The 11,837-nt window shown below is 39.6% G+C and overlaps 1 pseudogene; it reads left to right on the forward strand.

Annotated features, from left to right (window-relative positions):
• The first annotated feature begins 9,094 nt into the window (after nt 1–9,094).
• Nucleotides 9,095–10,525, forward strand: LOC120223976 (annotated as a pseudogene).
• The last annotated feature ends 1,312 nt before the right edge of the window (nt 10,526–11,837 follow it).

The raw sequence follows: 11,837 nt of genomic DNA on the forward strand, positions 1-11,837 counted from the left end.
CTCTTTGACTGTCCAGGGCCTGTGTGTTCAGGAAGTGTTCTTTGAATGGTGTCTCTTGGTTTCTCTTGTTGAGACTTTGGTTATTTTATTTCCCTAGTAGTGGTATTTGGGACTCTCCACCATGTGTACTTTGGCTTTTTTTTTTTTTTTTTTTTTGAGGTAGCCATGCTCATTTGCCCAGGATCAACAGGGAGGCAGGCATCAGATTGGAGGAAGGAAGACAGAAGTGGTGGACTCTGCTAATGGGGCAAGAAGGTCAGGCAGGCAGGAGCAGGTGAAATCCAAGATTTGCTGGGGGGGCTTGGATGCAGTCACAGGGGCTTCATAAGCACATTTCAGTCTGCTCTCAGACTGCCCCACCAGCTCCAGATGGTCCCACCACCTCAGAAATTCATTTCTTTGAGATAGTATACTATGCTTCAAGGAATTTTGTGTTAACATGGAGAGTGTTTACTCTCCCTAGGGTGTCAAGTTATTAACCCTCTCAAATGTATGCTGGCCAGTCACCAGGTACTAATAGCATCCTAAGTGCTGGGCCAAAGGATCAAGAAGTTGGAGAGTAAGCAAGAGTAGGATGCCATTGCTCATTGTCTCCTAGAAAAGATCCCTTGGTGCTTTGGCAGGGTGGGCAGTAAGTTGCAGCAGGTGATGAGAGTAGTTGTCTGGTATGAATCTGGTGAGCATATATGTAAAATGGAGTACTGAATGGTCTAGGGTTTGTGCTTGACTATTGATGTTTACAAGTTATTCTCTTGGTTCTTGAGAACCCTGAGCTCTCCTCTAATGCACTGTAGGAAGACAGTCCTGTGGGAAGGATCTCCCATCCTTCCTCCTTGGATTTGTTTCCTCGAAGGCAGCTTTATTCAGGGATTTTTCATATACCTTTGGATGTTACAATAAATTGCCATCTGATCATCCTTACGTAGGAATAGGATTTAAAACTTAAAATATTTATATCTATACTTTTTTTTTTTACATTGAGTATAACAACCTTTGGTGTTGCTCCTTAAATCATAATCATTTAAATTTTTTTAAAAAATATTTTTATTTCTAGGAGAGAGAGAGAGAGAGACAGCGTGAGCAGGGGAGGGTCAGAGAGAGAGGGAGACACAGACTCTGAAATAGGCTCCAGGCTCTGAGCTGGCAGTCAGCACAGAGCCCNCCACGAACCGCGAGATCATGACCTGAGCGAAAGTCAGACGCTTAACCGACTAAGCCACCCAGGCGCCCCTCATTTAAATTTTTTTAAGTTTATTTATTTATTTTGAGAGAGACAGAGAGTGTGTGTCTGGGAGCTGGGGAGAGGCAGAGACAGAATCCCAAGCATGCTCTGTATTGTCAGTGCAGAGCCCAGCATGGGGCTTGAACTCACATACTTGAGCTGAGATCAAGAATTGGATGCTTAATTGACTGAGACACCCAGGTGCTACTAAATCATTCTCAGTTTTAAGTAAAGGGATAGATTAGCCAGAGATTGACTTCTAGGATGGACAGTTTACTGATTTCTAAGGAAAAATTTATTTGCCCAACTACTATACATAACCAGGAGTTATTATTTTAGTGACTAATAAACTCCTTTACCTTTTATTGTTTTCTTTGTGGAAAAGGATGCAAGCCTTACTCTTAGGCAGGTAGGACAATCTATGGGTACATTTTCCACTTATTCTTAACCCCAGATCTTACATCCAAAATCTTAGGGTCAGTGTATACCTAACCATTCTGCTTAATGTTTTATAATTTCATCCTTATAATCTGTATGAAAGGCAATTTAGGGTTTTATATTTCTTTTTATAAGTCTCATGATAAACAGGAACAATGGATCTTTTCCAGATTAGTGATAACTGATAAATACATGTGTGTATGTATGTGTGTGTTCAATTCTTTGCTGTACTATAAAAAGGTAAAGGAGAGGAGCAACACAGAGGCTACAAATAGATGAGTCAGTTTTGCTATACACCTGATACTGGCAAAGGCTCCAAGGACTGAAAATGTTTATATCCACAGTATATTATAAGAAACTCATAAAGTGGCTCCTCCCCAGGAGAAGTCAATTTTACTGAAATTAAATTCGCTATAGTCTGCACTTTGAATTTATAAAATACAGCCATGTAGACCTTCACAAATAAAATCACAACAGTTTCTACAAAGCAGAAATTAGAAGCTTACAATCACTAATGTATGTTAAGTAACTGGAACTTAAATAAAAACTAAAATAAGAAAAAATATAAACTAAAATAAAATGCAATAATATCTGAAATAAAATAGAACCTTGACAATTGACCTAAATCAAAACAATACAAAAACAAAAGCTCATGAACATCATATGATTTAAAGGTAAATTAAGAAGAGATTTATGGAGGCTGAGCCAAGATGGCAGAGAAACAGGGGGATCCATACTTCCTGCCCACACCTCTCAAAGAAGGGCTGAGGCCAAAGGACTCTGAATCTCAAGAGTCTGGGAGGAAAGGAGACAGAATCTACCAGGAAGACAATCTCATAGGTGCGTGAATGCGAACTGGGGGAGATAAAAATGGGCCAGGACACAGAGACATGGAGGGGAGGGATCCCCTTCTGTGGAGAGACAAAGTGAAGAGAAAGAGTGGCTGGGGAAGTATAGGACTGTATCTGGACAAGAGAAAAATCTTGGCCCAGGATGGAGAGGGATCTTATCATCCCATCTCTAACCGCAGGGCTTTAAGTGAGAGATCCCATCTCAAATTGGAGTTTTCTTTGGACTGGGTGCCCTGGTCCAGTGCCAGGCCAGGGGACAAAAGAAGTCCCCTCTGAGTTAGGCGGCACCTCAGAGGCACAGTGGCTGTGGCTTGCGGGATTACATTTTGGGTGGCATCATTAATGCACACGGAGTGAGAGACTGGAATGCAGCTGGGCGTGGGGCATAGATGGCCCACCTCATCTCTGCCTGTGGCACAGTGAGGATGATCCAAAGGAGTGATTTAGAACATCTAGTTGAAGAGAAGGGCCTGGGGAGTTGCCATTTTTCTCCCCACAACCACCAAGGGAGGGGGACTCAGGGATGGGTCTGTGGGGCCTACAGTGGAGGCAGGACCTGTCTACGCCAAACCATGCCCATCTGTGCTGGGTAACTGCCTTTTTTTTTTTTAAGTTAAAGTGAGCTGGATAGATGCTGTGTTAACAGACAGCCCCTCCCCCAAGACCAGCACTACTGCAATGCTGTGATTAACTCTAGATCAATTCTTGCTATTGAGATAATTCTTTCTTTTCTCATTCTTATCTCTCCCCTCCTCCAGACTGATTATTCTGGTTATAGGTTTGCTTAAACAGACATATTTAATCCATTCTCCTGATGCATGTTCCACGCCTCCTTCTTTACCTTCCTTTCCCTCTATCTCTGGAATAATGAGACTATATAGTTTCTCGGTAACATTATCTTCGTTTCTTTCTCCTTGCCTCCTACCATGTTCTTCTTTTCTCTCTCTGGATTAATCCGTTTAGTCTCTGCCTGGTCAATATTCATTTTCTCTTTCTCTCCACCTCTGTTATTTCTCACTTTGTATATGCTCTTCCATCAGCACTGCCTCCACTCTGCTCTTTATTTGTAGCTGGGATATCTGGTTTTATGCTTTTAGACTGTCCTTTTTTTGCTTATTTTATTATTTTTGTCAGTTTGCTTGTTTGTTTGATTTATTTGCACATTTGTGTGGTTTTGTTCCCTGTTTGTCTATCTATCTGTTTTCCTTTCCAGGGCTACGTCAAGGAACAAACCAAAGCACACATGGTGGAGAGTCCAAAAGATCACTACGAGTAGGGAAATAAAATAACCAAAGTTACAACAAGAGAGACCAAGGGACACCTTTAAAAGAACACTTCCTGAATGGCCAGGCCCTGGACAGTGTATGAGCATCCTTTAATATAGCAGTATTCGCAGGTGCAGAGCATATGACAATCCTTTAGAACTGAGAGACAGAAAGCTAGACAAAATGATGAAACAGAAGAACTCTTCTCAAAAGAAATTCCAGGAAGAAGTGACAGCTAAAGAATTGATCAAAACAGATATAAGCAAGATAACTGAACAAGAATTCAGAACAATAGTCACAAAATTAATCACTGGGTTTGAAAAAGGCATAGAAGACAGCAGAAACACTATTGCTACAAAGTCAGGGATCTTAAAAATAGTATGATGAACTTAAAAAAATGCTATAAATGAGGTGCATAATAAAATGGAGGTGGCCACTGCAATAACCGAAGAGGCAGAAAGGAAAAGGTGAATTAGAAGATACAATTATAGAAAAACAGGAAGCTGAGAAAGAGATAAAGTGATCCAGGAGCATGAAATGAGAATTTGAGAACTGAGTGATGCAATCAGATAGAACAATATCTGTATCATAGGAATTCCATAAGGAGGAGAGAGAGAAAAGGGCTGAAGGGATACTTGAACAAATTATAGCTGAGAAATTCCGCAACCTGGGGAAGGAAAAAGACCTTGAAATCCAAGAGGCACATAGACCTCCCCTAGATGTAACCTGAATTGATCTTCTGCGTGACATATCATAGTGTAGCTGGCAAAACACAAGGATAAAGAGAGAATTCAGAAAGCAGCTAGGAATAAATAGGCCCTAACATACAAGGGGAGATTCATAAGGGTAGTGGCAGACCTATCTACTAAAACTTGGCAGGCCAGAAAGGAATGGCAGAAAATCTTCAATGTGATAAATAGGAAAAATATGCAACCAGGAATCCTTCATCTAGCAAGCCTGCCATTCAGAATAGAAGGAGAGATCAAGGTTTTCCCAAACAAACAAAAATTGAATGTATTCATCACCACTCAACTATCCCTAAAAGAGATCCTAAGGGGGACTCTGTGAGGGAAATGTTGCAAGGAACGCAAAGTACCAGAGACACCACCACAAGCATGAATCCCACAAAGGACACGATGACTCTAAACCCATATGTTTCAATACTAACACTGAATGTAAATGGGCCGAATGCTCCAATCAAAGACATAGGGTAGCAGAATGGATAGAAAAACAAAATTCATCTATTTGCCGTCTACGAGAAACTCATGTTAGACTGCCTCCAGTCTAACTGCCTCCAGTCTAATCTGAATCTGCCACTTCAGATTGAAAGTGAGGGGATGGAGAACTATCTATCATACTATATGTGAAAAGAAAGCTGGAGTAGCTGTACTTATATCAGACAAACTGGACTTTAAAGGCAATAACAGGAGATGAAGAAGAACATTATATAATAATAACAGGGTCTGTCCATCAGGAAGACCAAACAATTATAAATGTCTACACACTGAATTTGGGAGCACCCAAATATATAAAACAATCACAAACATAAGCAATCTTACTGATAAGAATGTGGTAATTGAAGAGGACTTTATATTACACTTACAGCAATGGATAGATCAACTAGACTGAAATTCAGTAAAGAAACAAAGGACATGAACGACACATTGGACTAGATGGATTTGATAGATATATTTAGAACTCTACATCCTGAAGCTATGGAATTCACTTCCATATGGTACATTCTCCAAGATAGATCACATACTGGGTCACCAAGCAGCCTTCAATAAATAGAAAAGAACTGGGGTGCCTGGGTGGCTCAGTTCATGGAGTGTCTGACTTTGGCTCAGGTCATGATTTCACGGTTTGTGGGTTCGAGCCCTGCATCGGGCTCTGTGCTGACAGCTTGGAGCCTACTTCAGATTCTGTGTCTCCCTTTCTCTCTGCCCACTCCCTCCACTCGTACTGTCTCTCAAAAAAGGAATAAACATTTTTAAAAAAGAAAAGAATTGAGATCATACTGTGTACACTTTCAGATCACAATGTTATGAAACCTGAAATCAACCACACGAAAAAGTCTGGAAAACCTCCAAAAACATGGAGGTTAAAGAACACCCTACTAAAGAAAGAATGGGTCAGCCAGGCAATTAGAGAAGAAATTTAAAAATACATGGAAACCTATGAAAATGAAAATACAACAATCCAAACTCTTTGGGATGCAGCAAAGGAAGTCCTAAGAGGAAAATACATTGCAATCTAGGCCTATATCAAGAAACCAGAGAAAGTGCAAGTACACAACCTAACAGCACACCTAAATTAACTAGAAGCAGAGCAGCAAGGACACACCAAGCTCAGCAGAAGGGAAATAATAAAGATCAGGGCAGACATAAACAATATAGAATCCCCAAAAACAGTTGAACAGATCAATGAGACCAAGAGTTGGTTTTTTGAAAAAATAAAATTGATAAATCTTTAGTCACAAGGCTTCTCAAAAAGAAGGGAGCATCCAAATAGACAAAATTATGAATGAAAATAGCTTTATTACAACCAATCCCTCAGAAATACAAGCAATTATCAGGGAATACTGTGAAAAATTATATGCCAACAAACTGGACAACCTAGAAGAAATGGATAAATTCCTAAACACACACACACTACCAAAACTCAAACGGGAAGAGAGAGAAAATCTGAACAGACACCTAAGTAGTGAAGAAATTGAATCGGTTATCAAAAATGTCCCAACAAATGAGACCTGGGCCAGATGGCCTCCGTGGGGAATTCTACCAGACATTTAAGTTAGAGTTAATACTCATTCTTCTCAAGCTATTCAAAAAAGTAGAAATGGAAGTAAAACTTCCAGATTCCTTCTACAAAGCCCCATCACATTCATTCCCAAACCAAAGACCCAGCAAAAAAAGGACAACTACTGGCCAATATCCCTGATAAATATGGATGCAAAATTCCTCAGCAAGATACTAACTAGCAAACTGAATTCAACAGCATATAAAAATAATTATCCACCATGATCAAGTGGGATTCATTCCTGGGTTCCAGGGCTGGTTCAATATTCACAAATCAATCAATGTGATACATCACATTAACAAAAGGATAAGAACCATATGATCCTGATGATAGATGCAGAAAAACCATTTGAGAAAATACAGCATCCTTTCCTAATAAAAACCCTCAAAAAAGTCAGGATAGAAGGAACTTACTTAAACATCATAAAAGCCATCTATGAGAAGCCCTCAGCTAACATCATCCTCAATGGGGAAAAACTGAGAGCTTTCCCCGAGATGAGGAACACGACACGGATGTCCACTCTCACCACTGTTGTATAACATACTGCTAGAAGTTCTAGTGTCAGCAATCAGACAACAAAAGGAAATCAAAGGCATCAGAATTGGCAAAGAAGAAGTCAAACTTTCACTTTTCACAGACAACATGATACTCTACATAGAAAACCCGACAGACTCCACCAGAAGTTACTATAACTGATCCATGAATTCAGCAAAGTTCCTGGGTACAAAATCAATGTACAAAAATCGGTTGCATTTCTATACACCAGTAATGGTCAAACAGAAAGAGAAATCAAGAAACTGATCCCATTCACAATTGCACAATAAACCATAGCATACCTAGGAATAAACCTAACCAAAGATACAGAAGATCTGTATGCTGAAAACTATAGAGAACTTACGAAGGAAATCAAAGAAGACACAAAGAAATGGAAAAAACATTCCATGCTCATGGATTCAAAGAATAAATATTGTTAAAATGTCAGTACTAACCAAAGCAATCTACAGATTCAATGAAATCCTAATCAAAACTGCACCAATATTCTTCTCAAAACTAGAACAAACAATTCTAAAATGTGTATGGAACCATAAAAGACCCAAAATAGGCAAAGTAACATTGAAGAAGAAAACCAAAACAGGAAGCATCACAGTCCCAGACTTTAGCCTCTACTGCAAAGCTGTCATCATCAAGACAGTAAGGTATTGGAACAAAAAAAGGCACATAGACCAATGAAATAGAATAGAGAACCCAAAACTGGACCCACAAATGTATGGCCAATTAATTTTTGACAAAGTAGGAAAGAGTATTCAATGGAAAAAAGACAAGCCTCTTTAACAGACGGTGCTAGGAGAACTGAAGAGTAACATGCAGAAGAATAAAAATAGACCATTTTCTCACACCATACACAAAAATAAACTCAAAATAGATGAAGGACCTGAATGTGAGACAGGAAACCATCAAAACCCTAGAGGAGAAAGCAGGAAACAACCTCCTTGACCTCAACCGCAACAATTTCTTACTTGACACATCCCCAAAGGCAAGGGAATCAAGAGCAAAAATGAACTATTGGGACTTCATCAAGATAAAAAGCTTCTGCACGGCAAAGCAAACAATCAATAAAACTAATAGGCAACCGATGGAATAGGAAAAGATAGTTGCAAAATGACATATCGTATAAAGAGCTAGTATCCAAAGTCTATAAGGAATCACCACACTCCACACTTAAAAAACAAATAATCCAGTGAAGAAATAGGTGGAAGACATGAACAGCCACTTCTCCAAATAGGACATCCAGATGGCCAACAGACACATGAAATGATGCTCAGCATCCCTCCTCATCAGGGAAATACAAATCAAAACCACACTGAGATACCACCTCACGCCAGTCACAGTGGCTACAATGAAAAATCGGGAGACTCTAGGTGCTGGCGAGGATGTGGAGAAATAGGCACCCTCTTACACTGTTGGTGGGAACGTAAACTGGTGCAGCCAGTTTGGAAAATAGTCTGCACATTCCTCGAAAAATTAACAAGAGAGCTCCCCTATGATCTAGCAATAGCACGGCTAGGAATTTACCCAAGGGATACAAGAGTGCTGATACACAGAGGCACATGTACCCCAATGTTCACAGCAGCACTTTTAACAATAGCCAAATCATGGAAAGAGCCTAAATGTCCATCAGTTGATGAATGGATCAAGATGTGGTTTCTCTATACAATGGAATACTACATGGCAATGAGAAAGAATAAAATCTGGCCATTTGTAGCAACATGGATGGAACTCGAGGATATTATGCTAAGTGAAATACATCAGGCAGAGAAAGACAGATACCATATGTTTTCACTCGTATGTGGAATAGGAGAAACTTAACAGAGGACCATAGGTGAAGGGAAGGGGAAAAAAAGGTTAAGGAGAGGGAAGCAGACGAACCACAAGAGACTCTTAAATACTGAGAACAAACTGAGGCTTGCTGGGGGGCGCGGGAGAGGAGAAAAAAGGTGATGGGGATGGAGAAGGGCACTTGTTTGGATGAGCACCGGGTGTTATACGGAAACCAACTTGACAATAAACTTAAAAAAAAGATGAGACTCTTCCCATGAGTGGCCTGAGGTGATCTCTGAAAATGGTTCACTCTTCACTTGACCCAGAAAAATCGACAAAATCATGCAAATCAAGAGGTTCAAATCTCCGTGGTCACTTTCAGAACACACGTGAAACTGCCCAAGGCATCAAGGGTATGCATATTCGAAAAGCCACAAAGTATCTTAAAGATGTTTCTTTCCAGAAGCAATGTGTGCCTTTCTGACACTACAATGGTGGAATTGGTAGGTGTGCCCAGGTCAAACAGTGGGGCTAGACACAGGGTCAGTGGCCCAAAACGAGTGCTGAGTTTTTACTGCACATGCTTAAAAATGCAGACAGTAATGCTGAACTTAAGGGTTTCGATGTAGAGTCTCTGGTCACAGAGCACATCCAGGTGAACAAAGCCCCTAAGATGCAGCATAGAACTTATAGGGCTCATGGTCGGATTAACCCATACATGAGCTCTCCCTGCCATACGGAGATGATCCTCACGGAAAAAGAGAATTGTTCCTAAACCAGAAGAGAAAGTTGCACAGAAGAAAAAGATATCCCAGAAGAAGCTGAAGAAATAAAAACTTAGGGTTCTGGAGTAAATTTTGCAGAAAATACATGCAAATAAAAGTATAAACAGAAAGATGATATTTATGAATTGCTTAATATAAAAGGGGATAAGAATCTTATATAAACAGTTATGGAATCAAGTCAAAGTATTGTTCAAAGAAAAATTTACAGTTTGTAATTCATTTATTAGAAAACTAAAAAGATTGAAAACCGATGAGCTAAGATTTCAACTCAGGAAGGTAAAGTAGGATAACAAAGTAAATCAAAAGAATGTGGAAGGAAAATATTGGTGTGGAACAATAAGTTCAAAGATACCGGTATGGATGAATGTGTAGACAATAGCAAAATAGAAAATAAAATGTAAGAGATGCTTAGTCAGACCAGACACTTTTCCTTAGAAATAATAAGACTGTCAAAACTTTGTCAATGTGATCAAACCAAAGAACAATAAATGTATGATAAAAAAGATTAAGAACAAAAAAGAGGATTTATCTGGAGGTAAAGAAGACATTAAAAGTATAGGAGAACAGATTTTACTTGGGATGAGAGCATATGTATCCCTACAGTCACATCCCTCAGCAACATAAGGAAAGCCAGGGAAAACTATTAAAAAAAAAAAAGTTTAATGTCTCTGCGAATAATTGTATAGGCATACAACAAAGGAAGATAGTTTGAGAAAATCCACTAATACTTTATAACACTGTGAGAGTCTGTGGCATTTCAACCATGGCCCTCTCCCTCATCACCCCTACCCAGGCTCAGCTAGACAAAAATCTGTATCCTGGCTGGCAGTAGCCAGGAAGACCGGGCACATTTTTTCCTTAGCTCTCAATAAAAACTTACCTGTCTCACTGAAAAGGGCAAGTAATTACTATATCCCATCCCCTCTAACTCCAGGCTGAAGAGGTCAAGTTCCTGGTGTTTGTGGCCTGGGATCAGGGGCTCCTTTTCCCCATCTATCCCCTAACCACATGATGGAGACTCTAACTCAGGAGTAAAGAAATGATACCAGATGGTAACTCAAACCCACAGGAACAAACATAAAGAATGAGAAAAGGTATATAAAAAGGTAGATATAACAAACCTTGTAAATACATAATTACTCTTTTCTCAATGTCTCAATTAGACACAAAATTGTATAAAGTAAGCATTATAACAACGTTGATGGGTTATGTACAACAATAAGAGCACAAAAAAGGATAAAAGGGAGTATGGCTATACAGGAATAACACTTCTATATCTCACTGGAATTAAGTTAGTATAAATCTGAAGTAGATTTGGGAAGTTAAAATATCTGTCATAAGCCCTGGAGCAACCACTAACAAAATGACTTAAAAAAATCATTCAAGGGAGGGTGCCTGGGGGGCTCAGTTGGCTGAATGTCTGGCTGTGGATTTCAGCTCAGGTCATGGTCCTAGGGTTGTGGGATCAAGCTTTGCCTTGGGCTCTGTGCTGACCCTGGGGCTTGCTGAAGGTTCCCTCTTTTCCTTTCTCTCTGCCCCTCCCCACACATGTGTACACGCACTGTCTCTTAAAATAAGTAGACATAAAAATTATTTATTAAAAAAAAGCATTCTAGGTGCCTGGGTGGTTCAGTCAGTTAATCATCTGGCTCCTGATTCCAGCTCAGGTCATCATCTTCATGGTTTGTGAGAGCAAGCCCTGTGTTGGGCTCTGCACTGACAGTGTGGAGCCTGCTCGGGATTCTTTCCCTCTCTCTCTGGCCCACCCCCGCTCATGCTCGCTCACTCTCTCTCAAAAATAAATATAAGAAAAATCATTGAAGGAATTTAAATATTCCACTAGAAAACACTCACTTGAGAAAGGACACATAAAGGAGAAATGGAGGAACAAAAATGACCTAAGATACATAAAAAACAAAAGGTAAAAACAGCAGATATAAGTCTGATGCCAGCAATAGTAACAATGTGAATGAATTAAACAATATGATCATAATGTAGAGACTGCCATCCTGGATAAATCAATATAATCCAACCACATGTTATCTATAGTAGAAACATTTTAGATTCAAAGATATAAAAAGATTTAATGCAAAATGATGGAAAAGATATATCATACAACCATCAACCATAAGTGACCTTGAGTGTCTATACTAATATC

This window comes from Hyaena hyaena, unplaced genomic scaffold, assembly GCF_003009895.1.
Source record: "Hyaena hyaena isolate Hyena2069 unplaced genomic scaffold, ASM300989v1 scaffold_1077, whole genome shotgun sequence".
In the NCBI taxonomy this organism is placed as follows: domain Eukaryota; kingdom Metazoa; phylum Chordata; class Mammalia; order Carnivora; family Hyaenidae; genus Hyaena; species Hyaena hyaena.